General features: G+C 54.3%; 11 non-coding genes and 3 pseudogenes across 11 annotated transcripts; all 14 read left to right on the top strand.

Annotated features, from left to right (window-relative positions):
- Positions 1 to 2,180: 2,180 nt before the first annotated feature.
- LOC140579909 (U2 spliceosomal RNA) lies at positions 2,181 to 2,367 on the top strand. Its single transcript, XR_011983739.1, has one exon. It is a non-coding gene; the product is annotated as a U2 spliceosomal RNA (small nuclear RNA).
- A 432-nt stretch (positions 2,368 to 2,799) lies between these two features.
- LOC140580077 (U5 spliceosomal RNA) lies at positions 2,800 to 2,913 on the top strand. Its single transcript, XR_011983852.1, has one exon. It is a non-coding gene; the product is annotated as a U5 spliceosomal RNA (small nuclear RNA).
- Positions 2,914 to 4,881: 1,968 nt separating this feature from the next.
- Positions 4,882 to 5,119, top strand: LOC140579944 (U2 spliceosomal RNA; annotated as a pseudogene).
- A 413-nt stretch (positions 5,120 to 5,532) lies between these two features.
- LOC140580076 (U5 spliceosomal RNA) lies at positions 5,533 to 5,646 on the top strand. Its single transcript, XR_011983851.1, has one exon. It is a non-coding gene; the product is annotated as a U5 spliceosomal RNA (small nuclear RNA).
- Positions 5,647 to 5,841: 195 nt separating this feature from the next.
- Positions 5,842 to 6,033, top strand: LOC140579973 (U2 spliceosomal RNA). The gene has a single exon (XR_011983764.1). It is a non-coding gene; the product is annotated as a U2 spliceosomal RNA (small nuclear RNA).
- Positions 6,034 to 6,464: 431 nt separating this feature from the next.
- Positions 6,465 to 6,578, top strand: LOC140580075 (U5 spliceosomal RNA). Its single transcript, XR_011983850.1, has one exon. It is a non-coding gene; the product is annotated as a U5 spliceosomal RNA (small nuclear RNA).
- Positions 6,579 to 12,622: 6,044 nt separating this feature from the next.
- Positions 12,623 to 12,809, top strand: LOC140579908 (U2 spliceosomal RNA). Its single transcript, XR_011983738.1, has one exon. It is a non-coding gene; the product is annotated as a U2 spliceosomal RNA (small nuclear RNA).
- A 432-nt stretch (positions 12,810 to 13,241) lies between these two features.
- Positions 13,242 to 13,355, top strand: LOC140580074 (U5 spliceosomal RNA). The gene has a single exon (XR_011983849.1). It is a non-coding gene; the product is annotated as a U5 spliceosomal RNA (small nuclear RNA).
- A 1,968-nt stretch (positions 13,356 to 15,323) lies between these two features.
- On the top strand, positions 15,324 to 15,558 carry LOC140579933 (U2 spliceosomal RNA; annotated as a pseudogene).
- Positions 15,559 to 15,993: 435 nt separating this feature from the next.
- On the top strand, positions 15,994 to 16,107 carry LOC140580073 (U5 spliceosomal RNA). The gene has a single exon (XR_011983848.1). It is a non-coding gene; the product is annotated as a U5 spliceosomal RNA (small nuclear RNA).
- A 195-nt stretch (positions 16,108 to 16,302) lies between these two features.
- Positions 16,303 to 16,494, top strand: LOC140579875 (U2 spliceosomal RNA). Its single transcript, XR_011983720.1, has one exon. It is a non-coding gene; the product is annotated as a U2 spliceosomal RNA (small nuclear RNA).
- Positions 16,495 to 16,941: 447 nt separating this feature from the next.
- Positions 16,942 to 17,055, top strand: LOC140580072 (U5 spliceosomal RNA). The gene has a single exon (XR_011983847.1). It is a non-coding gene; the product is annotated as a U5 spliceosomal RNA (small nuclear RNA).
- Positions 17,056 to 23,045: 5,990 nt separating this feature from the next.
- On the top strand, positions 23,046 to 23,261 carry LOC140579940 (U2 spliceosomal RNA; annotated as a pseudogene).
- Positions 23,262 to 23,699: 438 nt separating this feature from the next.
- On the top strand, positions 23,700 to 23,813 carry LOC140580071 (U5 spliceosomal RNA). The gene has a single exon (XR_011983846.1). It is a non-coding gene; the product is annotated as a U5 spliceosomal RNA (small nuclear RNA).
- The last annotated feature ends 1,570 nt before the right edge of the window (positions 23,814 to 25,383 follow it).

Here is a 25,383-nt window from a genome sequence, read left to right as displayed (position 1 = left end):
CCTCCTCTACGCGCTCTATATAGAGCCACTGGCGTGCGCCATTCGCGCCCACCCCGGGGTCGATGGCCTTCTTATCCCAGGAAGTCGGGGGAAAACTGTTAAACTGACCCAGTACGCAGACGACACCACCCTTTTCGTCTGCTCGGATCAGTCTCTCGGTCATGCCATGAGCCTTGTTCATGCGTTCGGTAGGGCCTCCGGCGCGACGCTCAACCTCAGTAAGTCGGTGGCCAAGTATTTCGGCAGCTGGAAGGCGAGGGAGGGCGTCGCAGGGGGTCTCACCCTCTGTGACGGACCTCTCAAAGTGTTGGGGGTCAACTTCCTTTCGGATGGTGCCGCCCGTTTGAACTGGGAGGAGCGGTTGGCGATCGCCAGGCGGAAGATCGGACTGTGGAAGTCCAGGTCCCTGTCCTTCCAAGGTAAGGTCTTAGCCTTAAAAGTGGATATTCTTCCCACCCTGCTCTACCTTGCACATGTGTACCCTTTGCCCCGCTTCATGCGCAGAGGCCTGACGAGAGACGTTTTCAACCTCGTCTGGGGGGGCAGGTACGAGTACGTGCGTAGGGAAGTGATGTATCTCGGAAAGGACAGTGGGGGGAGGGATGTTATTGACTTTCCTCTCAAGCTTGACTGCCTGTTCTTCTCGCAGCTCTGCACGCGCCTGGCAGCTCCCCTCGAGCACCCCCATCAGCACTTTGTGCGTCTGTGGCTGGCTCTCCCCATGAGACGCCTGGTGGCGTCGTGGACCAACCTCGGCCCCAAGGCTGAGACCCTGCCGGCCCACTACAGCCACGCTGTCAAGTGGAGTAAGTTTATTCCGGCAGGTGTCAAGACAGAGGCCTTGACCAAGCATAGAGCGCTTTATAGGGCTTTGCTTGGTCATAGGGAGACTCGGGCCATGCTGGGCCTGGAGGAAGGCACATGGGCGAGAATCCAGCCTAAGGGTTTGGATCACAGGCTGCAGGACCTGAACTGGCAGTGCCTTCATGGTAAGCTGCCAGTCAGGGACGTCTTACATAGGCATAAGCTGACCAGACACCCCCGCTGCCCCAGGCCCGAGTGCAGCGAGGATGAGACCATCAGGCACGTGTTTTGGGACTGTGGGCATGCACAGAGAGTTTGGGGGTTGGTAGCGGGCCTGTGTGGACGTGTGGACCCGCAGCCCGGTCTGACCTACGACAAGGTGTTGAAGGGGTGGGACCCCAAGCTCCATAACCCCTTCGGCCCCTGGATGTGGCTGCTGGTCAGCATTACCAAGCGAGAGCTGTGGAATGCCAGGACCGCGCTCATCCGCAGAGGGGTTCATCTGGAGGCACAAGGGGTGTTCCGTAAAATCCGGGCCGACTTGGGTTTCAGGATGGAGACTGACGTCATCCAGCGGGGCTACCACGAGGCCAAGGAGAGGTGGAAGGGCCTCCTTTGGCTTTAGCCCCGTTTCGTTTAGGTGGTGACGCTCCATTCTACAGGGTGGACATGACGCACCTTTCTGGAGCACACAGAAGGTACTTTGGGTTTTAGGTGAGTGTGCTTTGTTTTTTTTGTGCGTGTGTTGTATTTTAAATACTTTTTTAATAATTGCATGTACAGAATTTATTGTGCACTACTGGTTGATCACTTTTAGCACGTATTTATTAATATTAACATTATCTATTAACATTTTAATCTATTTGGTGTGCTTTGTTTCTGTGATTAACCGTATTTTATGCCCGAAGTCTCAGATTTTATGTGTGTGGATGGTGTATAACCCTGTTTTAACCCGACCCTTGTGTTTGAAATTTGTGGTCTGTGGGTCTGTTCCTCTTTTAAGGTTTTAACCTTTTAATGGCTTGCATTTGAGGTGACATTTTATTTGTAGAAATGGCCAGATGAATGTAATTAAAGGGTAAATGTGTGTAATTTTAATTGTTGATTTTATTACTGTTTTGATTATTTTATGGTATATAGTTCTGCATAATTTGTTTGTTTAATACTGTTTTAATATGTCTTATTATTATGATTCTATTGAATTGCCATTGATGTGTATTATGTTAAAAATTTCAACCTTTTACATTGTTGTAATATTTGTTTATGATGTATGCTGGAAAGGTTGTTTTAATATGCATGGATGACGATGCCAATTTTAAAAGTGTAGGTTTGATGTTTATATGTTTTGATCAGGTGTGTTGATTTAAATGATGTGCAGAACTGTTTAATAAAGTATGGAAGAAAAAAAATCTGTTCTTATCAGTTTAATATCTGATACGTCCCCCATGGAGGGGACCACATATTAAACGGATTTTTGGAACAGGGAGCCGGAAGTGGGGCTTGCCCCGTCCGCTCCACGCATCGACCCGGTATTGCAGTGCTTCCGGGAATGGTGCACCTCTACTGCCCCCTGTTGTCGAAAGGCAGAACTGACTGACTGACTGACTGACTGACTGACTGAGTGAGTGAGTGAGTGAGTGAGTGAGTGAGTGACTAATAGACTGAGTGCTGTGAGGGGGGGGGCCCTGTCTGTGCGTGGCCCCCGTTTCCCGCCGTTTTTCTTTTTTTTTTTTTTTTTTTTTTTTTTTTTTAAAGGAAGGTGACACACTGTTTGTGCGGTGGACAGCTGCGCTGAGGTAAGGCATGATGTCATCTTTGCCTTTTGAATTTCCCCTCATGTTTGTTAAAATGATTGCTGTCTTTTGAGAGGACAGGAGGACAGGGAGGAGTCGGGGCCCCGAGGACGGCGGCTGCGACGCCCCTGGGCATTCTACTCCGAGCGGGGGCGTCACGCAGGCCCGGCTAACGGCGACGGGCTTGGCGGCGGCCCCATATCGACTCGGGTCTCTCTTCATCCCGTATAAATCTTTCGCCTTTTACTAAAGATTTCCGTGGAGAGGGATAGCGATGAGTTCATGGTATTTTTGGAGGCTCTGCCCAAGCAGAGCTGCACTGCTGCTGTCAAAGGAAGACTGGGCCCGGCTTAGCGGCTGGCGTTAGGTGCCCGGTGGCGCGGCTGTGGTCTCCCTGGATCACGCGTGGACTCGCCGGGCGACACCTGCCAGAGGGGCTGGTGAGGGCTGAGCCGCGCCAGCTCCGTCGGCATCCCGCATGCCGGCGCCCGGCGGGGCGCAATTTGTGGGTATCGCTTCTCGGCCTTTTGGCTAAGATCAAGTGCTGCTTTTTGGAGGGATTTTTATTGCCAGGTTTTTTAGTGGAGGCAACAGCGAACCTAAGCGTGACCAGCAGGTGGCTTGACCGCCGCTGCCACGGGGCTAGCTGTTGTCTCCTTTTAGCGCTTTTTTTTATTTTGGGTAGCCCTTGCAAGCCTAACGTGCAGGTTCGGGTGGCTTGACCGCCGTTCCCGCAGGGTGAGCTTGGGTTTTTATTTCCAGCTTTTATTAGTTTAGGCACCCAGCTAGGACACGTCGACTCCCTGCCCGGCTCCCGAGGACTCTCTTGCCCACCATCGCCAGGATGTCCGGGAGCCCACACAGGACCGTCGTAGTCATCCGGCATACAGCAGCCTTCAAGTGGACTCACCAGGAGGAACCGGAGAGTTTCCCGGAGAGACTGTGCTTCATCCGGGAGGTGCTCTTCGGCCTCCTGGGACTCACCATGGAAGACATCATCTGTGTGCAGCGCAACCAGTCTTCGGCCTTCTTCTATGTGACTTGCACTACGGAAGAGGGCTACAAGAGGATGTTGGCTGCATGCAGCCGCTTGGAGGAAGAGCTTCGCCGGATGTTCTATGACGTGGAGCCACTGTGGAAGCTGGACCGGAGAGTGATCACCGTCCACGTCTTGGACCCCTTCGTTCCAGCTGAAGCGGTGGCTGCCTTCCTGGGCAGGTTTGTCGACGTGGTCCCTGGGCACAGGGACGTGAGAGACCAGCTGGGTGTCTGGACTGGGCGCAGGCAGTTCCGGGTGTGCCTGCGCCCCGACGCTAGCTCCCCTGACGGGTATAGCCACCCACCTGCTTATTTTATTATAGGTCGTTGCAAGGGCTACCTTTTTTACTCCGGGCAACCCTCCTCCTGCCGCTTGTGCCACGGCCTGGGCCACACCGCGGACTCCTGTACCACCATGAAGTGCTGGAGATGCCTGGACGTCGGTCACCTGGCGAAGGACTGCAAGGGCCCCCTCCGGTGTAACCTGTGCAGAGGTGAGGACCATCTGGCCCGGAGCTGCCCTCAGCGCAAACCGTCCTGGGCCGACGCCGTTGCTCGGGGTTCGGCTGTGGACGGGGCCCGACAGCAGGCACTGCCGGGCTGCGCTGAGATGCACGGGGGAGCCGAGAGGGGAGCTGAGAACAGCGAGGAACAGCCCTTCGCCGGTGCTGATGGGGAGTCCACGGCTTCCAGCGCTTCGGTGGAGTCCCCTGGTAAGGGTCAAGTGGCCGTGGCTGAAAAGCGCGCAACCTCTCCCTCCAGGTTTGTCCAATGCAGGAGGAGGAAGAAGGCCCGGAGGAACGAGGACACTGCTTTAGGCCGAGAAGCGATCTTCCCCTTAGAGCTAATTGATCTGCAAAGTGTTTTGGTCTCCCCCCAAGAGAGACGTTTTTATGCAGGGCAGCAGGACTTTGCTAATGAACGCTCTTTTTTAGTTGCTGCCGAGTCGGGGGGGGACCTTAGTTTTAATGGGGATATTGTTGATGATGATAGTGTTTTACCTTTTTAGACATTTTAGGATTTCTGCTGTATTTATGTATTTAATACTGTTTTAACGTGTGTTGTAATGGTGTTGTAGGGTTGAAGTATTTTAGAAGTTTTATGTATGTGGTATTATATGATTGTTTTATAATATGTGTTATATATGTTGTTGTTTTATGATTGAATAGGTTAGGAGTGTGATTTATATGTGTATTTCTTTTAGTGTTGAAGTTAGCTTATTATGGGTAGTGTGATAAATGTCTTTATAGTTTTATGTGTTGGTTTTAGATTGTATGCAGAAATGTTGATTAAAGATGAATAAAAAAAAAAAAAAAAAAAAAAAAAAAAATCTGTTCTTATCAGTTTAATATCTGATACGTCCCCCATGGAGGGGACCACATATTAAACGGATTTTTGGAACAGGGAGCCGGAAGTGGGGCTTGCCCCGTCCGCTCCACGCATCGACCCGGTATTGCAGTGCTTCCGGGAATGGTGCACCTCTACTGCCCCCTGTTGTCGAAAGGCAGAACTGACTGACTGACTGACTGAGTGAGTGAGTGAGTGAGTGAGTGACTAATAGACTCAGTGCTGTGAGGGGGGGGGCCCTGTCTGTGCGTGGCCCCCGTTTCCCGCCGTTTTTCTTTTTTTTTTTTTTTTTTTTTTTTTTTTTTTAAAGGAAGGTGACACACTGTTTGTGCGGTGGACAGCTGCGCTGAGGTAAGGCATGATGTCATCTTTGCCTTTTGAATTTCCCCTCATGTTTGTTAAAATGATTGCTGTCTTTTGAGAGGACAGGAGGACAGGGAGGAGTCGGGGCCCCGAGGACGGCGGCTGCGACGCCCCTGGGCATTCTACTCCGAGCGGGGGCGTCACGCAGGCCCGGCTAACGGCGACGGGCTTGGCGGCGGCCCCATATCGACTCGGGTCTCTCTTCATCCCGTATAAATCTTTCGCCTTTTACTAAAGATTTCCGTGGAGAGGGATAGCGATGAGTTCATGGTATTTTTGGAGGCTCTGCCCAAGCAGAGCTGCACTGCTGCTGTCAAAGGAAGACTGGGCCCGGCTTAGCGGCTGGCGTTAGGTGCCCGGTGGCGCGGCTGTGGTCTCCCTGGATCACGCGTGGACTCGCTGGGCGACACCTGCCAGAGGGGCTGGTGAGGGCTGAGCCGCGCCAGCTCCGTCGGCATCCCGCATGCCGGCGCCCGGCGGGGCGCAATTTGTGGGTATCGCTTCTCGGCCTTTTGGCTAAGATCAAGTGTAGTATCTGTTCTTATCAGTTTAATATCTGATACGTCCCCCATGGAGGGGACCACATATTAAACGGATTTTTGGAACAGGGAGCCGGAAGTGGGGCTTGCCCCGTCCGCTCCACGCATCGACCCGGTATTGCAGTGCTTCCGGGAATGGTGCACCTCTACTGCCCCCTGTTGTCGAAAGGCAGAACTGACTGACTGACTGACTGACTGACTGAGTGAGTGAGTGAGTGAGTGAGTGAGTGAGTGAGTGACTAATAGACTGAGTGCTGTGAGGGGGGGGGCCCTGTCTGTGCGTGGCCCCCGTTTCCCGCCGTTTTTCTTTTTTTTTTTTTTTTTTTTTTTTTTTTTAAAGGAAGGTGACACACTGTTTGTGCGGTGGACAGCTGCGCTGAGGTAAGGCATGATGTCATCTTTGCCTTTTGAATTTCCCCTCATGTTTGTTAAAATGATTGCTGTCTTTTGAGAGGACAGGAGGACAGGGAGGAGTCGGGGCCCCGAGGACGGCGGCTGCGACGCCCCTGGGCATTCTACTCCGAGCGGGGGCGTCACGCAGGCCCGGCTAACGGCGACGGGCTTGGCGGCGGCCCCATATCGACTCGGGTCTCTCTTCATCCCGTATAAATCTTTCGCCTTTTACTAAAGATTTCCGTGGAGAGGGATAGCGATGAGTTCATGGTATTTTTGGAGGCTCTGCCCAAGCAGAGCTGCACTGCTGCTGTCAAAGGAAGACTGGGCCCGGCTTAGCGGCTGGCGTTAGGTGCCCGGTGGCGCGGCTGTGGTCTCCCTGGATCACGCGTGGACTCGCCGGGCGACACCTGCCAGAGGGGCTGGTGAGGGCTGAGCCGCGCCAGCTCCGTCGGCATCCCGCATGCCGGCGCCCGGCGGGGCGCAATTTGTGGGTATCGCTTCTCGGCCTTTTGGCTAAGATCAAGTGGATTTTACGCTCTTTTTATCGCTTTTAACGGACTGCGTCGGGTTTTTTTAGAGGAAGGCACGGTGACCCTAATGCGTGACCAGTAGGTGGCTTGACCGCCGCTGCCACGGGGCGACCCGTGCCTTCCTTTTAGCCTTTTATCCCTGCTTTTATTTTCGTTTTTATTAGGCTGGGGATCCCGCAGTGGCTGGTGGCCTGTCCGCCGCCCTGCCGGGTGAACTGGTGTTTTTATTTTTTAGTTGCTTTTATAGTTTAGCATTCCTCGGCTCGTCCCGGATTGGCGGACGGCGGCCGGACCACGGCGGACGTCGGGACCACGGCGGCAGGAGGACTCTGCTCCAGGAACGACGTCGGTGGACCATCCCGGATGTCGACGGCCGGCGGAGCTGCGAGGAAGCCCTTCAGCGGGCCGTGGCTGGTAGCAGGCGGTGGCCTGCGTAATACCGCCCGGTTCTGCTGGAGGGCCGAAGGGGAGGTAGGCACCTTCCCCGACCGCCTGGCCTTCATCCGGGAGGTGGCCTTCGGGGAGCTGGGCCTGCGCATGGAGGACATCCTGTGTGTGCAGCGGAATGGACCTTTCCAGTTCTTCGAGGTCACCCTGTCCACCGACGAGAGCTACACCAAGGTCCTGGAGCGGAGCAAGGAGAGGGCCCAGCACCCTCTCCTGGGACGATACACCGTTGAGCCGCTGTGGTGGCCCGACAAGCGGGTAATTACGGTACATTGTTTTAACCCGCATGTGTCCGGCGAAGCCGTCCGCCAGTTCTTGAACAAGTATGTGGACCTCCTTCCTGGCCACAAGGACATCCGGGATGAGCTGGGGATCTGGACTGGTCGACGCCAGTTCCAGGCCCGCCTGCGCCCGGACGCTAATGGGGCGGGCGGGTTTAGTCATCCCCCAGCCTATTTTAATCTACAGGGCAATAAGGCTTACTTGTTTTATTCCGGACAGCCTCCCTTCTGCCGACAGTGTCACACCTTTGGACATACTCTGGAGGGATGCGCCAACCTGCGCTGCCGCAACTGCCTGGAGCCGGGGCACATGGCCAGGGACTGCAAGGGCCCCCGTCGCTGCATCCACTGCAACGGTGAGGACCATCTGGCTCGTTCCTGCCCCCAACGGAAAACGTCATACGCCGACGCTCTGTTAGGCAGCAGAGCTGTCGGCAAGGAGAGTGGTGGGGGAGCGCAAGCCCCCACGTCCGGGCAGGAACAGTCGGCGGCGGGGGCAGGAGGAGATGCCCTGGCCGAGGTGGAGGAGGCCCCAGCGACAGCGACTGCAATGCAGGAGGGGTCTCCAGTCCTGGCTCCAGGTGTCAGCAGCAGGAGGAGAAAGAGCGGCGCATCCCCCCGGAGGAGGAAGAAGAGCAGAAGGGAGGCACAACCCGACGCATCCAGCCCTCCGGCTGCCACCTTGCCAGCAGTGGCGGCCGGGGACCAAGGCCGAGAGAGTCCCCCCTCCCCGACATTGGGGGCCCCCCATCTGGTGTGGGACTTGGGACAGTCCCCTGCGCCCCCCCAGGAGTACAGTAGTGTGCAGGACAAAGCAAATGAACAGGAGTACCTGGGGGGGCTGGAACTGGGGGGCCTTTTGGGTTTGACTGAGGAGGGGGGGCAGTAATGCGGTATTGTTTTTAATGGCTGGCTTTTATTATTTTAGTGTGTTGTTTGTAATTGTATTTTACCTTTTTAACATTTCATGGCCAATTTTAATATTGTCACCTTGAATGTCAGGGGTTTGAGGAACGTTTTAAAGCGCACATCTGTTTTTAATCAGCTGGCATCTTCTCCCTTCAGCATGTGTTTTCTGCAGGAAGTCCACCTCCGGGACCAGCGGGACGAGGCTCTCTTTTCACGACAATGGAAGAGGGGTAGATCCTACTGGAGCGTAGGTGGTGTCCACTCCTCAGGCGTCGGGATCCTTTTTGGCGACCGCGCCTTTGAAGAAGTAAGATCGTTTACCGTTCTTCAAGGTAGGGTTTTGGGGGTGGACGCCACATGGAGGGGACAGCGCCTCCGGGCCATATGTGTCTACGCTCCAGTGGAGGCCTCGTCCCGTATAACTCTCTTTGAAGAGTTGTCCCCGTTCTGTGTCACAGATCGACACTTGATTTTAGGAGGGGACTTTAACATCTCGTTGGAGGGTAGACAGGATGTCAGCTCTGGGCACTTTCGCCATTTTATTCGTTCCTTTAAACTTGTTGATGGTTTTAAGATATGCAACCCCAGCATGCCGGGCTTCACCTGGCACAATAGTCGCGGAGCCAGCAGTCGCATCGACTATATTTTAGCCTCACCCCCCGTTGTTTTTAAAAAGGTGTCCCTCTCCCCACAGTGGCCCACTGACCACTTGGCAGTGGAGGCCACTGTTTCCATAGACGCCCCTGAATATGGGGGTGGCTATTGGAAAATGAACCTGCAGATCCTGGAGGAGAGCGATTTTAGACACCTTTTTTTAGATCACTTCTCCGAGTGGCAGAAGGACAAGCCTACCTTCCCCTCCGTGGCCGAATGGTGGGAGAGTGTGAAGGACAGGATCCGAACCTTCTCCATGCAGTACAGCAAGCAGCGCAGGATGGAGAAGAAATTCTCCATTCTGCAGCTGGAGAGAAGGTTGCGGGATGAATACGCCGCTCACAACAGCGGGGGCACCATCGACCACGAGCGACTGCTTGATATAAAGGGTGAGCTGAGGCGCCTGCATGCACAGGCTGCCTCGGCTCAAATGCTCCGCGACAGAATGTTCTTTTTGGAAAACAATGAAAAGTGCAATACTCATTTTTTCCAGAGAGCCAGGGAAGCCCGGGAGGAGAAGACCTTCGACTCTCTCCGGGCCTTAAACGGCGAAACGGTAACAATAACATCAGACATGCTGGAGGTTGCTAAATTGTTTTATCACAATCTTTTTAAGGTTAGGGACACGGACCCGGTTGCAGGGGAGCGGTTCCTAGACAACATCTCACCTTGCCTTCCCAGTGACATTCGTGACGGCTTAGAAGCCCCCATCACCTTGGCCGAGCTGACCGCAGTGCTTGGCAAGATGAACCGCCGCAAGGTACCGGGCCTTGATGGGCTCCCGGTGGAATTTTATTCCACTTTTTGGGATGTCCTCGGGCCGGAATTACTGCAGGTTGTAGAGGACGTTCAGCGCCGGGGTTTGCTCACTAGGAGCATGAGGTCAGGGGTTCTTTCTTTGTTGCACAAGAAGGGTGATCGTGCCGACCTTGGCAACTGGAGGCCCCTGACCATGCTTTGTGTAGACACAAAGCTCATCGCAAAGACCCTTACAGAACGCCTGAAGAAGGCCATGGCTCATCTGGTTCACAGCGATCAGACGTGTGGAGTACCGGGTCGATCGGCGACGTGGAACCTCCATCTCATCCGCGACGCCATCGCCTGGGTGGAGGACAGGAACCTCCCTCTCCTGCTGGTCAGCTTGGACCAGGAGAAAGCCTTCGACCGGGTAGATCACCGCTTCCTGTTTCAAGTATTGGGTAAGTTTGGCTTTGGACCCAATTACCTGGGGTGGTTACACACTTTGTATAACGAAGTTGGGAGCCATGTTGTTATCAATGGCTTCCTGAGTGACTTGGTGCCCCAGCTGAGTGGAGTGAGGCAGGGATGTCCCCTCTCCCCCCTCCTCTACGCGCTCTATATAGAGCCACTGGCGTGCGCCATTCGCGCCCACCCCGGGGTCGATGGCCTTCTTATCCCAGGAAGTCGGGGGAAAACTGTTAAACTGACCCAGTACGCAGACGACACCACCCTTTTCGTCTGCTCGGATCAGTCTCTCGGTCATGCCATGAGCCTTGTTCATGCGTTCGGTAGGGCCTCCGGCGCGACGCTCAACCTCAGTAAGTCGGTGGCCAAGTATTTCGGCAGCTGGAAGGCGAGGGAGGGCGTCGCAGGGGGTCTCACCCTCTGTGACGGACCTCTCAAAGTGTTGGGGGTCAACTTCCTTTCGGATGGTGCCGCCCGTTTGAACTGGGAGGAGCGGTTGGCGATCGCCAGGCGGAAGATCGGACTGTGGAAGTCCAGGTCCCTGTCCTTCCAAGGTAAGGTCTTAGCCTTAAAAGTGGATATTCTTCCCACCCTGCTCTACCTTGCACATGTGTACCCTTTGCCCCGCTTCATGCGCAGAGGCCTGACGAGAGACGTTTTCAACCTCGTCTGGGGGGGCAGGTACGAGTACGTGCGTAGGGAAGTGATGTATCTCGGAAAGGACAGTGGGGGGAGGGATGTTATTGACTTTCCTCTCAAGCTTGACTGCCTGTTCTTCTCGCAGCTCTGCACGCGCCTGGCAGCTCCCCTCGAGCACCCCCATCAGCACTTTGTGCGTCTGTGGCTGGCTCTCCCCATGAGACGCCTGGTGGCGTCGTGGACCAACCTCGGCCCCAAGGCTGAGACCCTGCCGGCCCACTACAGCCACGCTGTCAAGTGGAGTAAGTTTATTCCGGCAGGTGTCAAGACAGAGGCCTTGACCAAGCATAGAGCGCTTTATAGGGCTTTGCTTGGTCATAGGGAGACTCGGGCCATGCTGGGCCTGGAGGAAGGCACATGGGCGAGAATCCAGCCTAAGGGTTTGGATCACAGGCTGCAGGACCTGAACTGGCAGTGCCTTCATGGTAAGCTGCCAGTCAGGGACGTCTTACATAGGCATAAGCTGACCAGACACCCCCGCTGCCCCAGGCCCGAGTGCAGCGAGGATGAGACCATCAGGCACGTGTTTTGGGACTGTGGGCATGCACAGAGAGTTTGGGGGTTGGTAGCGGGCCTGTGTGGACGTGTGGACCCGCAGCCCGGTCTGACCTACGACAAGGTGTTGAAGGGGTGGGACCCCAAGCTCCATAACCCCTTCGGCCCCTGGATGTGGCTGCTGGTCAGCATTACCAAGCGAGAGCTGTGGAATGCCAGGACCGCGCTCATCCGCAGAGGGGTTCATCTGGAGGCACAAGGGGTGTTCCGTAAAATCCGGGCCGACTTGGGTTTCAGGATGGAGACTGACGTCATCCAGCGGGGCTACCACGAGGCCAAGGAGAGGTGGAAGGGCCTCCTTTGGCTTTAGCCCCGTTTCGTTTAGGTGGTGACGCTCCATTCTACAGGGTGGACATGACGCACCTTTCTGGAGCACACAGAAGGTACTTTGGGTTTTAGGTGAGTGTGCTTTGTTTTTTTTGTGCGTGTGTTGTATTTTAAATACTTTTTTAATAATTGCATGTACAGAATTTATTGTGCACTACTGGTTGATCACTTTTAGCACGTATTTATTAATATTAACATTATCTATTAACATTTTAATCTATTTGGTGTGCTTTGTTTCTGTGATTAACCGTATTTTATGCCCGAAGTCTCAGATTTTATGTGTGTGGATGGTGTATAACCCTGTTTTAACCCGACCCTTGTGTTTGAAATTTGTGGTCTGTGGGTCTGTTCCTCTTTTAAGGTTTTAACCTTTTAATGGCTTGCATTTGAGGTGACATTTTATTTGTAGAAATGGCCAGATGAATGTAATTAAAGGGTAAATGTGTGTAATTTTAATTGTTGATTTTATTACTGTTTTGATTATTTTATGGTATATAGTTCTGCATAATTTGTTTGTTTAATACTGTTTTAATATGTCTTATTATTATGATTCTATTGAATTGCCATTGATGTGTATTATGTTAAAAATTTCAACCTTTTACATTGTTGTAATATTTGTTTATGATGTATGCTGGAAAGGTTGTTTTAATATGCATGGATGACGATGCCAATTTTAAAAGTGTAGGTTTGATGTTTATATGTTTTGATCAGGTGTGTTGATTTAAATGATGTGCAGAACTGTTTAATAAAGTATGGAAGAAAAAAAATCTGTTCTTATCAGTTTAATATCTGATACGTCCCCCATGGAGGGGACCACATATTAAACGGATTTTTGGAACAGGGAGCCGGAAGTGGGGCTTGCCCCGTCCGCTCCACGCATCGACCCGGTATTGCAGTGCTTCCGGGAATGGTGCACCTCTACTGCCCCCTGTTGTCGAAAGGCAGAACTGACTGACTGACTGACTGACTGACTGACTGAGTGAGTGAGTGAGTGAGTGAGTGAGTGAGTGACTAATAGACTGAGTGCTGTGAGGGGGGGGGCCCTGTCTGTGCGTGGCCCCCGTTTCCCGCCGTTTTTCTTTTTTTTTTTTTTTTTTTTTTTTTTTTTTAAAGGAAGGTGACACACTGTTTGTGCGGTGGACAGCTGCGCTGAGGTAAGGCATGATGTCATCTTTGCCTTTTGAATTTCCCCTCATGTTTGTTAAAATGATTGCTGTCTTTTGAGAGGACAGGAGGACAGGGAGGAGTCGGGGCCCCGAGGACGGCGGCTGCGACGCCCCTGGGCATTCTACTCCGAGCGGGGGCGTCACGCAGGCCCGGCTAACGGCGACGGGCTTGGCGGCGGCCCCATATCGACTCGGGTCTCTCTTCATCCCGTATAAATCTTTCGCCTTTTACTAAAGATTTCCGTGGAGAGGGATAGCGATGAGTTCATGGTATTTTTGGAGGCTCTGCCCAAGCAGAGCTGCACTGCTGCTGTCAAAGGAAGACTGGGCCCGGCTTAGCGGCTGGCGTTAGGTGCCCGGTGGCGCGGCTGTGGTCTCCCTGGATCACGCGTGGACTCGCCGGGCGACACCTGCCAGAGGGGCTGGTGAGGGCTGAGCCGCGCCAGCTCCGTCGGCATCCCGCATGCCGGCGCCCGGCGGGGCGCAATTTGTGGGTATCGCTTCTCGGCCTTTTGGCTAAGATCAAGTGCTGCTTTTTGGAGGGATTTTTATTGCCAGGTTTTTTAGTGGAGGCAACAGCGAACCTAAGCGTGACCAGCAGGTGGCTTGACCGCCGCTGCCACGGGGCTAGCTGTTGTCTCCTTTTAGCGCTTTTTTTTATTTTGGGTAGCCCTTGCAAGCCTAACGTGCAGGTTCGGGTGGCTTGACCGCCGTTCCCGCAGGGTGAGCTTGGGTTTTTATTTCCAGCTTTTATTAGTTTAGGCACCCAGCTAGGACACGTCGACTCCCTGCCCGGCTCCCGAGGACTCTCTTGCCCACCATCGCCAGGATGTCCGGGAGCCCACACAGGACCGTCGTAGTCATCCGGCATACAGCAGCCTTCAAGTGGACTCACCAGGAGGAACCGGAGAGTTTCCCGGAGAGACTGTGCTTCATCCGGGAGGTGCTCTTCGGCCTCCTGGGACTCACCATGGAAGACATCATCTGTGTGCAGCGCAACCAGTCTTCGGCCTTCTTCTATGTGACTTGCACTACGGAAGAGGGCTACAAGAGGATGTTGGCTGCATGCAGCCGCTTGGAGGAAGAGCTTCGCCGGATGTTCTATGACGTGGAGCCACTGTGGAAGCTGGACCGGAGAGTGATCACCGTCCACGTCTTGGACCCCTTCGTTCCAGCTGAAGCGGTGGCTGCCTTCCTGGGCAGGTTTGTCGACGTGGTCCCTGGGCACAGGGACGTGAGAGACCAGCTGGGTGTCTGGACTGGGCGCAGGCAGTTCCGGGTGTGCCTGCGCCCCGACGCTAGCTCCCCTGACGGGTATAGCCACCCACCTGCTTATTTTATTATAGGTCGTTGCAAGGGCTACCTTTTTTACTCCGGGCAACCCTCCTCCTGCCGCTTGTGCCACGGCCTGGGCCACACCGCGGACTCCTGTACCACCATGAAGTGCTGGAGATGCCTGGACGTCGGTCACCTGGCGAAGGACTGCAAGGGCCCCCTCCGGTGTAACCTGTGCAGAGGTGAGGACCATCTGGCCCGGAGCTGCCCTCAGCGCAAACCGTCCTGGGCCGACGCCGTTGCTCGGGGTTCGGCTGTGGACGGGGCCCGACAGCAGGCACTGCCGGGCTGCGCTGAGATGCACGGGGGAGCCGAGAGGGGAGCTGAGAACAGCGAGGAACAGCCCTTCGCCGGTGCTGATGGGGAGTCCACGGCTTCCAGCGCTTCGGTGGAGTCCCCTGGTAAGGGTCAAGTGGCCGTGGCTGAAAAGCGCGCAACCTCTCCCTCCAGGTTTGTCCAATGCAGGAGGAGGAAGAAGGCCCGGAGGAACGAGGACACTGCTTTAGGCCGAGAAGCGATCTTCCCCTTAGAGCTAATTGATCTGCAAAGTGTTTTGGTCTCCCCCCAAGAGAGACGTTTTTATGCAGGGCAGCAGGACTTTGCTAATGAACGCTCTTTTTTAGTTGCTGCCGAGTCGGGGGGGGACCTTAGTTTTAATGGGGATATTGTTGATGATGATAGTGTTTTACCTTTTTAGACATTTTAGGATTTCTGCTGTATTTATGTATTTAATACTGTTTTAACGTGTGTTGTAATGGTGTTGTAGGGTTGAAGTATTTTAGAAGTTTTATGTATGTGGTATTATATGATTGTTTTATAATATGTGTTATATATGTTGTTGTTTTATGATTGAATAGGTTAGGAGTGTGATTTATATGTGTATTTCTTTTAGTGTTGAAGTTAGCTTATTATGGGTAGTGTGATAAATGTCTTTATAGTTTTATGTGTTGGTTTTAGATTGTATGCAGAAATGTTGATTAAAGATGAATAAAAAAAAAAAAAAAAAAAAAAAAAATCTGTTCTTATCAGTTTAATATCTGATACGTCCCCCATGGAGGGGACCACATATTAAACGGATTTTTGGAACAGGGAGCCGGAAGTGGGGCTTGCCCCGTCCGCTCCACGCATCGACCCGGTATTGCAGTGCTTCCGGGAATGGTGCACCTCTACTGCCCCCTGTTGTCGAAAGGCAGAACTGACTGACTGACTGACTGACTGACTGACTGACTGAGTGAGTGAGTGAGTGAGTGAGTGAGTGAGTGAGTGACTAATAGACTGAGTGCTGTGAGGGGGGGGGCCCTGTCTGTGCGTGGCCCCCGTTTCCCGCCGTTTTTCTTTTTTTTTTTTATTTATTTTTTTTAAAGGAAGGTGACACACTGTTTGTGCGGTGGACAGCTGCGCTGAGGTAAGGCATGATGTCATCTTTGCCTTTTGAATTTCCCCTCATGTTTGTTAAAATGATTGCTGTCTTTTGAGAGGACAGGAGGACAGGGAGGAGTCGGGGCCCCGAGGACGGCGGCTGCGACGCCCCTGGGCATTCTACTCCGAGCGGGGGCGTCACGCAGGCCCGGCTAACGGCGACGGGCTTGGCGGCGGCCCCATATCGACTCGGGTCTCTCTTCATCCCGTATAAATCTTTCGCCTTTTACTAAAGATTTCCGTGGAGAGGGATAGCGATGAGTTCATGGTATTTTTGGAGGCTCTGCCCAAGCAGAGCTGCACTGCTGCTGTCAAAGGAAGACTGGGCCCGGCTTAGCGGCTGGCGTTAGGTGCCCGGTGGCGCGGCTGTGGTCTCCCTGGATCACGCGTGGACTCGCCGGGCGACACCTGCCAGAGGGGCTGGTGAGGGCTGAGCCGCGCCAGCTCCGTCGGCATCCCGCATGCCGGCGCCCGGCGGGGCGCAATTTGTGGGTATCGCTTCTCGGCCTTTTGGCTAAGATCAAGTGTAGTATCTGTTCTTATCAGTTTAATATCTGATACGTCCCCCATGGAGGGGACCACATATTAAACGGATTTTTGGAACAGGGAGCCGGAAGTGGGGCTTGCCCCGTCCGCTCCATGCATCGACCCGGTATTGCAGTGCTTCCGGGAATGGTGCACCTCTACTGCCCCCTGTTGTCGAAAGGCAGAACTGACTGACTGACTGACTGACTGACTGACTGACTGACTGACTGACTGACTGAGTGAGTGAGTGAGTGAGTGAGTGAGTGAGTGACTAATAGACTGAGTGCTGTGAGGGGGGGGGCCCTGTCTGTGCGTGGCCCCCGTTTCCTGCCGTTTTTCTTTTTTTTTTTTTTTTTTTTTTTTTAAAGGAAGGTGACACACTGTTTGTGCGGTGGACAGCTGCGCTGAGGTAAGGCATGATGTCATCTTTGCCTTTTGAATTTCCCCTCATGTTTGTTAAAATGATTGCTGTCTTTTGAGAGGACAGGAGGACAGGGAGGAGTCGGGGCCCCGAGGACGGCGGCTGCGACGCCCCTGGGCATTCTACTCCGAGCGGGGGCGTCACGCAGGCCCGGCTAACGGCGACGGGCTTGGCGGCGGCCCCATATCGACTCGGGTCTCTCTTCATCCCGTATAAATCTTTCGCCTTTTACTAAAGATTTCCGTGGAGAGGGATAGCGATGAGTTCATGGTATTTTTGGAGGCTCTGCCCAAGCAGAGCTGCACTGCTGCTGTCAAAGGAAGACTGGGCCCGGCTTAGCGGCTGGCGTTAGGTGCCCGGTGGCGCGGCTGTGGTCTCCCTGGATCACGCGTGGACTCGCCGGGCGACACCTGCCAGAGGGGCTGGTGAGGGCTGAGCCGCGCCAGCTCCGTCGGCATCCCGCATGCCGGCGCCCGGCGGGGCGCAATTTGTGGGTATCGCTTCTCGGCCTTTTGGCTAAGATCAAGTGGATTTTACGCTCTTTTTACTGCTTTTAAAGGATTGCGTCGGGTTTTTTAGAGGAAGGCACGGTGACCCTAATGCGTGACCAGTAGGTGGCTTGACCGCCGCTGCCACGGGGCGACCCGTGCCTTCCTTTTAGCCTTTTATCCCTGCTTTTATTTTTGTTTTTATTAGGCTGGGGATCCCGCAGTGGCTGGTGGCCTGTCCGCCGCCCTGTTGGGTGAACTGGTGTTTTTATTTTTTAGGTGTTTTTATAGTTTAGTGATCCTCGGCTCATCCCGGATTGGCGGACGGCGACAGGACCACGGCGGACGTCGGGACCACGGCGGCAGGAGGACTCTGCTCCAGGAACGACGTCGGTGGACCATCCCGGATGGCGACGGCCGGCGGTGCAGCGAGGAAGCCCTTCAGCGGGCCGTGGCTGGTAGCAGGTGGTGGCCTGCGTAATACCGCCCGGTTCTGCTGGAGGGCCGAAGGGGAGGTAGGCACCTTCCCCGACCGCCTGGCCTTCATCCGGGAGGTGGCCTTCGGGGAGCTGGGCCTCCGCATGGAGGACATCCTTTGTGTACAGCGGAATGGCCCCTTCCAGTTCTTCGAGGTCACCCTGTCCACCGACGAGGGTTACAGCAAGGTCCTGGAGCGGAGCAAGGAGAGGGCCCAGCACCCTCTCCTGGGACGATACACCATCGAGCCGCTGTGGTGGCCCGACAAGCGGGTAATAACTGTTCATTGTTTTAACCCGCATGTGACCGCCGAAGCCGTCCGCCAGTTCCTGAACAAGTATGTGGACCTTCTTCCTGGCCACAAGGAGATTCGGGATGAGCTGGGGATCTGGACTGGTCGACGCCAGTTCCAGGCCCGCCTGCGCCCGGACGCTAATGGCGCGGGCGGTTTTAGTCATCCCCCAGCCTATTTTAATCTACAGGGCAATAAGGCTTACTTGTTTTATTCCGGACAGCCTCCCTTCTGCCGACAGTGTCACAGCTTCGGACACACTCTGGAGGGATGCGCCAACTTACGCTGCCGCAACTGCCTGGAGTCGGGGCACATGGCCAGGGACTGCAAGGGCCCCCGTCGCTGCATCTACTGCAACGGCGAGGACCATCTGGCTCGTTCCTGCCCTAAGAAGAAAACGACGTATGCTGACGCTCTGTCGGGTAATGGAGCTGTCGGCAAGGAGAGTGGTGGGGGAGTGCAAGCCCCCACATTAGGGCAGGAACAGCCGGCGACGGGGGCAGGAGGAGAAGCCCTGGCCGAGGTGGAGGAGGCCCCAGCGACAGCGATGCAGGAGGGGTCTCCAGTCCTGGCTCCAGGTGTTAGCAGCAGGAGGAGAAAGAGCGGCGCATCCCCCCGGAGGAGGAAGAAGAGCAGAAGGGAGGCACAACCCGACGCTTCCAGCCCTCCGGCTGCCACCTTGCCAGCAGTGGCGGCCGGGGACCAAGGCCGAGAGAGTCCCCCCTCCCCGACGTTGGGGGCCCCCCAGCCGGTGTGGGACCTGGGACAGTCCCCTGCGCCCCCCCAGGAGTACAGTATTGTGCAGGACAAAGCAAATGAACAGGAGTACCTGGGGGGGCTGGAACTGGGGGGCCTTTTGGGTTTGACTGAGGAGGGGGGGCAGTAATGCGGTATTGTTTTTAATGGCTGGCTTTTATTATTTTATTGTGTTGTTTTTAATTGTATTTTACCTTTTTAACATTTCATGGCCAATTTTAATATTGTCACCTTGAATGTCAGGGGTTTGAGGAACGTTTTAAAGCGCACATCTGTTTTTAATCAGCTGGCATCTTCTCCCTTCAGCATTTGTTTTCTGCAGGAAGTCCACCTCCGGGACCAGCGGGACGAGGCTCTCTTTTCACGACAATGGAAGAGGGGTAGATCCTACTGGAGCGTAGGTGGTGTCCACTCCTCAGGCGTCGGGATCCTTTTTGGCGACCGCGCCTTTGAAGAAGTAAGATCGTTTACCGTTCTTCAAGGTAGGGTTTTGGGAGTGGACGCCACATGGAGGGGACAGCGCCTCCGGGCCATATGTGTCTACGCTCCAGTGGAGGCCTCATCCCGTATAACTCTCTTTGAAGAGTTGTCCCCGTTCTGTGTCACAGATCGACACTTGATTTTAGGAGGGGACTTTAACATCTCGTTGGAGGGTAGACAGGATGTCAGCTCTGGGCACTTTCGCCATTTTATTCGTTCCTTTAAACTTGTTGATGGTTTTAAGACATGCAACCCCAGCATGCCGGGCTTCACCTGGCATAATAGTCGCGGAGCCAGCAGTCGCATCGACTACATTTTAGCTTCACCCCCCGTTGTTTTTAAAAAGGTGTCCCTCTCCCCACAGTGGCCCACTGACCACTTGGCAGTGGAGGCCACTGTTTCCATAGACGCCCCTGAATGTGGGGGCGGCTATTGGAAAATGAACCTGCAGATCCTGGAGGAGAGCGATTTTAGACACCTTTTTTTAGATCACTTCTCCGAGTGGCAGAAGGACAAGCCTACCTTCCCCTCCGTGGCTGAATGGTGGGAGAGTGTGAAGGATAGGATCCGAACCTTCTCCATGCAGTACAGCAAGCAGCGCAGGATGGAGAAGAAATTCTCCATTCTGCAGCTGGAGAGAAGGTTGCGGGATGAATACGCCGCTCACAACAACGGGGGCGCCATCGACCACGAGCGACTGCTTGGCATAAAGGGTGAGCTGAGGCGCCTGCATGAACAGGCTGCCTCGGCCCTAATGCTCCGCGACAAAATGTGCCTGTTGGAAAACAATGAAAAGTGCAACGCCTTTTTTTTCCAGAGAGCCAGGGAAGCCCGGGAGGAGAAGAGCTTTGTCTCTCTCCGTGCCTCAAACGGCGACACGGCAACGACAACATCAGACATGCTGGAGGTTGCTAAACTGTTCTATTTTAATCTTTTTAAGGTTAGGGACACGGACCCGGTTGCAGGGGAGCGGTTCCTAGATAATATCTCACCTTGTCTTCCCAGTGACATTCGGGACGGCTTAGAAGCCCCCATCACCTTGGCCGAGCTGACCGCAGTGCTTGGCAGGATGAACCGCCGCAAGGTACCGGGCCTTGACGGACTCCCGGTGGAATTTTATTCCACCTTTTGGGATGTCCTCGGGCCGGAATTACTGCAGGTTGTAGAGGATGTTCAGCGCCGGGGTTTGCTCACTAGGAGCATGAGGTCAGGGGTTCTTTCCCTGTTGCACAAGAAGGGTGATCGTGCCGACCTTGGCAACTGGAGGCCCCTGACCATGCTTTGTGTAGACACAAAGCTCATCGCAAAGACCCTTACCGAACGCCTGAAGAAGGCCATGGCTCATCTGGTTCACAGCGATCAGACGTGTGGAGTACCGGGTCGATCGGCGACGTGGAACCTCCATCTCATCCGCGACGCCATCGCCTGGGTGGAGGACAGGAACCTCCCTCTCCTGCTGGTCAGCTTGGACCAGGAGAAAGCCTTTGACCGGGTAGATCACCGCTTCCTGTTTCAAGTATTGGGTAAGTTTGGCTTTGGACCCAATTATCTGGGGTGGTTACACACTTTGTATAATGAAGTTGGAAGCCATGTTGTTATCAATGGCTTCCTGAGTGACTTGGTGCCCCAGGTGAGTGGAGTGAGGCAGGGATGTCCCCTCTCCCCCCTCCTCTACGCGCTCTATATAGAGCCGCTGGCGTGCGCCATTCGCGCCCACCCCGGGGTCGATGGCCTTCTTATCCCAGGAAGTCGGGGGAAAACTGTTAAACTGACCCAGTATGCAGACGACACCACCCTTTTCGTCTGCTCGGATCAGTCTCTCGGTCATGCCATGAGCCTTGTTCATGCGTTCGGTAGGGCCTCCGGCGCGACGCTCAACCTCAGTAAGTCGGTGGCCAAGTATTTCGGCAGCTGGAAGGCGAGGGAGGACGTCGCAGGTGGTCTCACCCTCTGTGACGGACCTCTCAAAGTGTTGGGGGTCAACTTCCTTTCGGATGGTGCCGCCCGTTTGAACTGGGAGGAGCGGTTGGCGATCGCCAGGCGGAAGATCGGACTGTGGAAGTCCAGGTCCCTGTCCTTCCAAGGTAAGGTTTTAGCCTTAAAAGTGGATATTCTTCCCACCCTGCTCTACCTTGCACATGTGTACCCTTTGCCCCGCTTCATGCGCAGAGGCCTGACGAAGGACGTTTTCAACCTCGTCTGGGGGGGCAGGTACGAGTACGTGCGTAGGGAAGTGATGTATCTCGGAAAGGACAGTGGGGGGAGGGATGTTATTGACTTTCCTCTCAAGCTTGACTGCCTGTTCTTCTCGCAGCTCTGCACGCGCCTGGCAGCTCCCCTCGAGCACCCCCATCAGCACTTTGTGCGTTTGTGGCTGGCTCTCCCCATGAGACGTCTGGTGGCGTCGTGGACCAACCTCGGCCCCAAGGCTGAGACCCTGCCGGCCCACTACAGCCACGCTGTCAAGTGGAGTAAGTCTTTTCCGGCAGGTGTCAAGACAGAGGCCTTGACCAAGCATAGAGCGCTTTATAGGGCTTTGCTTGGTCATAGGGATACTCGGGCCATGCTGGGCCTGGAGGAAGGCACATGGGCGAGAATCCAGCCTAAGGGTTTGGATCATAGGCTGCAGGACCTGAACTGGCAGTGCCTTCATGGTAAGCTGCCAGTCAGGGACGTCTTACATAGGCATAAGCTGACCAGACACCCCCGCTGCCCCAGGCCCGAGTGCAGCGAGGATGAGACCATCAGGCACGTGTTTTGGGACTGTGGGCATGCACAGAGAGTTTGGGGGTTGGTAGCGGGCCTGTGTGGACGTGTGGACCCGCAGCCCGGTCTGACCTACGACAAGGTGTTGAAGGGGTGGGACCCCAAGCTCCATAACCCCTTCGGCCCCTGGATGTGGCTGCTGGTCAGCATTACCAAGCGAGAGCTGTGGAATGCTAGGACCGCGCTCATCCGCAGAGGGGTTCATCTGGAGGCACAAGGGGTATTCCGTAAAATCCGGGCCGACTTGGGTTTCAGGATGGAGACTGACGTCATCCAGCGGGGCTATCACGAGGCCAAGGAGAGGTGGAAGGGCCTCTTTTGGCTTTAGCCCCGTTTCGTTTAGGTGGTGACGCTCCATTCTACAGGGTTTGATGTGACACACCTTTCTGAAGCACACTGGAGATACTTCGGGTTTTAGGTGAGTGTGCTTTGTTTTTTTTTTTGCGTGTGTTGTATTCAAAATGGTTTTATCTAACAGCATGTGCATAATTAATTGAGCACGGTTTTTGGTTGATCATTTTTAGCACCTATTTATTCATATTAACAATAACTGTATTTATTAACATTTTATTCTGGTTTGTTGTGCTGCTTTTTAAATGATTGACCTTGTTTTTATTCCCGAGGTGCTGATTTTACGTGTGTGGAAATGTATGACCCTGTCCCAACCTGACCCTGGTGTAGAGGTTGGAGGTCGCCGGGTGTGTTCCTCCTTTAATGGTTTTAGGTTTTAATAGCTGGCATTTAAGGTGGCATTTTATTTGTGTAAATGGCCATTTAATTGTAATTGTGTTTTAATTGATATTGTAATGACATTTTTTGGTGGTTTTATAGTTTTGTGTTTTATTGCAGTTCTGGAGATGTTTTGTTTAATATTGTTTTAATAATGGTTTGTTTTGTATAGCATATATAAGTAGCACTGTGTTGAGAATGTTTTAGCCTTTTATAAAGTATTTATGGATCTGTATTTGTGAACCAAAAAGGCTGTTTTATTATGTCTTGATGACAGTGCAAATTGATGTTTATATGCTTTGTATATTTGTGTGATTTTAATTGTTGTGCAGAACTGTATAATAAAGTATTGAAAAAAAAAAAAATCTGTTCTTATCAGTTTAATATCTGATACGTCCCCCATGGAGGGGACCACATATTAAACGGATTTTTGGAACAGGGAGCCGGAAGTGGGGCTTGCCCCGTCCGCTCCACGCATCGACCCGGTATTGCAGTGCTTCCGGGAATGGTGCACCTCTACTGCCCCCTGTTGTCGAAAGGCAGAACTGACTGACTGACTGACTGACTGACTGACTGACTGACTGAGTGAGTGAGTGAGTGAGTGAGTGAGTGAGTGACTAATAGACTGAGTGCTGTGAGGGGGGGGGCCCTGTCTGTGCGTGGCCCCCGTTTCCCGCCGTTTTTCTTTTTTTTTTTTTTTTTTTTTTTTTTTTTAAGGAAGGTGACACACTGTTTGTGCGGTGGACAGCTGCGCTGAGGTAAGGCATGATGTCATCTTTGCCTTTTGAATTTCCCCTCATGTTTGTTAAAATGATTGCTGTCTTTTGAGAGGACAGGAGGACAGGGAGGAGTCGGGGCCCCGAGGACGGCGGCTGCGACGCCCCTGGGCATTCTACTCCGAGCGGGGGCGTCACGCAGGCCCGGCTAACGGCGACGGGCTTGGCGGCGGCCCCATATCGACTCGGGTCTCTCTTCATCCCGTATAAATCTTTCGCCTTTTACTAAAGATTTCCGTGGAGAGGGATAGCGATGAGTTCATGGTATTTTTGGAGGCTCTGCCCAAGCAGAGCTGCACTGCTGCTGTCAAAGGAAGACTGGGCCCGGCTTAGCGGCTGGCGTTAGGTGCCCGGTGGCGCGGCTGTGGTCTCCCTGGATCACGCGTGGACTCGCCGGGCGACACCTGCCAGAGGGGCTGGTGAGGGCTGAGCCGCGCCAGCTCCGTCGGCATCCCGCATGCCGGCGCCCGGCGGGGCGCAATTTGTGGGTATCGCTTCTCGGCCTTTTGGCTAAGATCAAGTGCTGCTTTTTGGAGGGATTTTTATTGCCAGGTTTTTTAGTGGAGGCAACAGCGAACCTAAAGCGTGACCAGCAGGTGGCTTGACCGCCGCTGCCACGGGGCTAGCTGTTGTCTCCTTTTAGCGCTTTTTTTATTTTGGGTAGCCCTTGCAAGCCTAACGTGCAGGTTCGGGTGGCTTGACCGCCGTTCCCGCAGGGTGAGCTTGGGGTTTTATTTCCAGCTTTTATTAGTTTAGGCACCCAGCTGGGACACGTCGACTCCCTGCCCGGCTCCCGAGGACTCTCTTGCCCACCATCGCCAGGATGTCCGGGAGCCCACACAGGACCGTCGTAGTCATCCGGCATACAGCAGCCTTCAAGTGGACTCACCAGGAGGAACCGGAGAGTTTCCCGGAGAGACTGACCTTCATCCGGGAGGTGCTCTTCGGCCTCCTGGGACTTACCATGGAAGACATCATCTGTGTGCAGCGCAACCAGTCTTCGGCCTTCTTCTATGTGACTTGCACTACGGAAGAGGGCTACAAGAAGATGCTGGTTGCATGCAGCCGCTTGGAGGAAGAGCTTCGCCGGATGTACTATGACGTGGAGCCACTGTGGAAGCTGGACCGGAGAGTGATCACCGTCCACGTCTTGGACCCCTTTGTTCCAGCTGAAGCGGTGGCTGCCTTCCTGGGCAGGTTTGTCGACGTGGTCCCTGGGCACAGGGACGTGAGAGACCAGCTGGGTGTCTGGACTGGGCGCAGGCAGTTCCGGGTGTGCCTGCGCCCCGACGCTAGCTCCCCTGACGGGTATAGCCACCCACCTGCTCATTTTATGATAGGTCGTTGCAAGGGCTACCTTTTTTACTCCGGGCAACCCTCCTCCTGCCGCTTGTGCCACGGCCTGGGCCACACCGCGGACTCCTGTACCACCATGAAGTGCTGGAGATGCCTGGACGTCGGTCACTTGGCGAAGGACTGCAAGGGCCCCCTCCGGTGTAACCTGTGCAGAGGTGAGGACCATCTGGCTCGGAGCTGCCCTCAGCGCAAACCGTCCTGGGCCGACGCCGTTACCCGGGGCTCGGCTGTGGACGGGGCCCGACAGCAGGCACTGCCGGGCTGCGCTGAGATGCACGGGGGAGCCGAGAGGGGAGCTGGGAACACCGAGGCTCAGCCCTTCGCCAGTGCCGATGGGGAGTCCACAGCCTCCAGTGCTTCTGTGGAGTCCCCAGGTAAGGGTCCATTGGCCGTGGCTGAAAAGCGCGCAACCTCTCCCTCCAGGTTTGTCCAAAGCAGGAGGAGGAAGAAGGCCCGGAGGAACGAGAACACTGCTTTAGGCCGAGAAGCGATTTCCCCTTTTGAGCAGA

The sequence above is a fragment of the Paramormyrops kingsleyae genome, chromosome 18 (assembly GCF_048594095.1).
Source record: "Paramormyrops kingsleyae isolate MSU_618 chromosome 18, PKINGS_0.4, whole genome shotgun sequence".
NCBI classification, from domain to species: Eukaryota; Metazoa; Chordata; class Actinopteri; order Osteoglossiformes; family Mormyridae; genus Paramormyrops; species Paramormyrops kingsleyae.
This window is presented reverse-complemented; position numbering and strand designations above follow the sequence as displayed.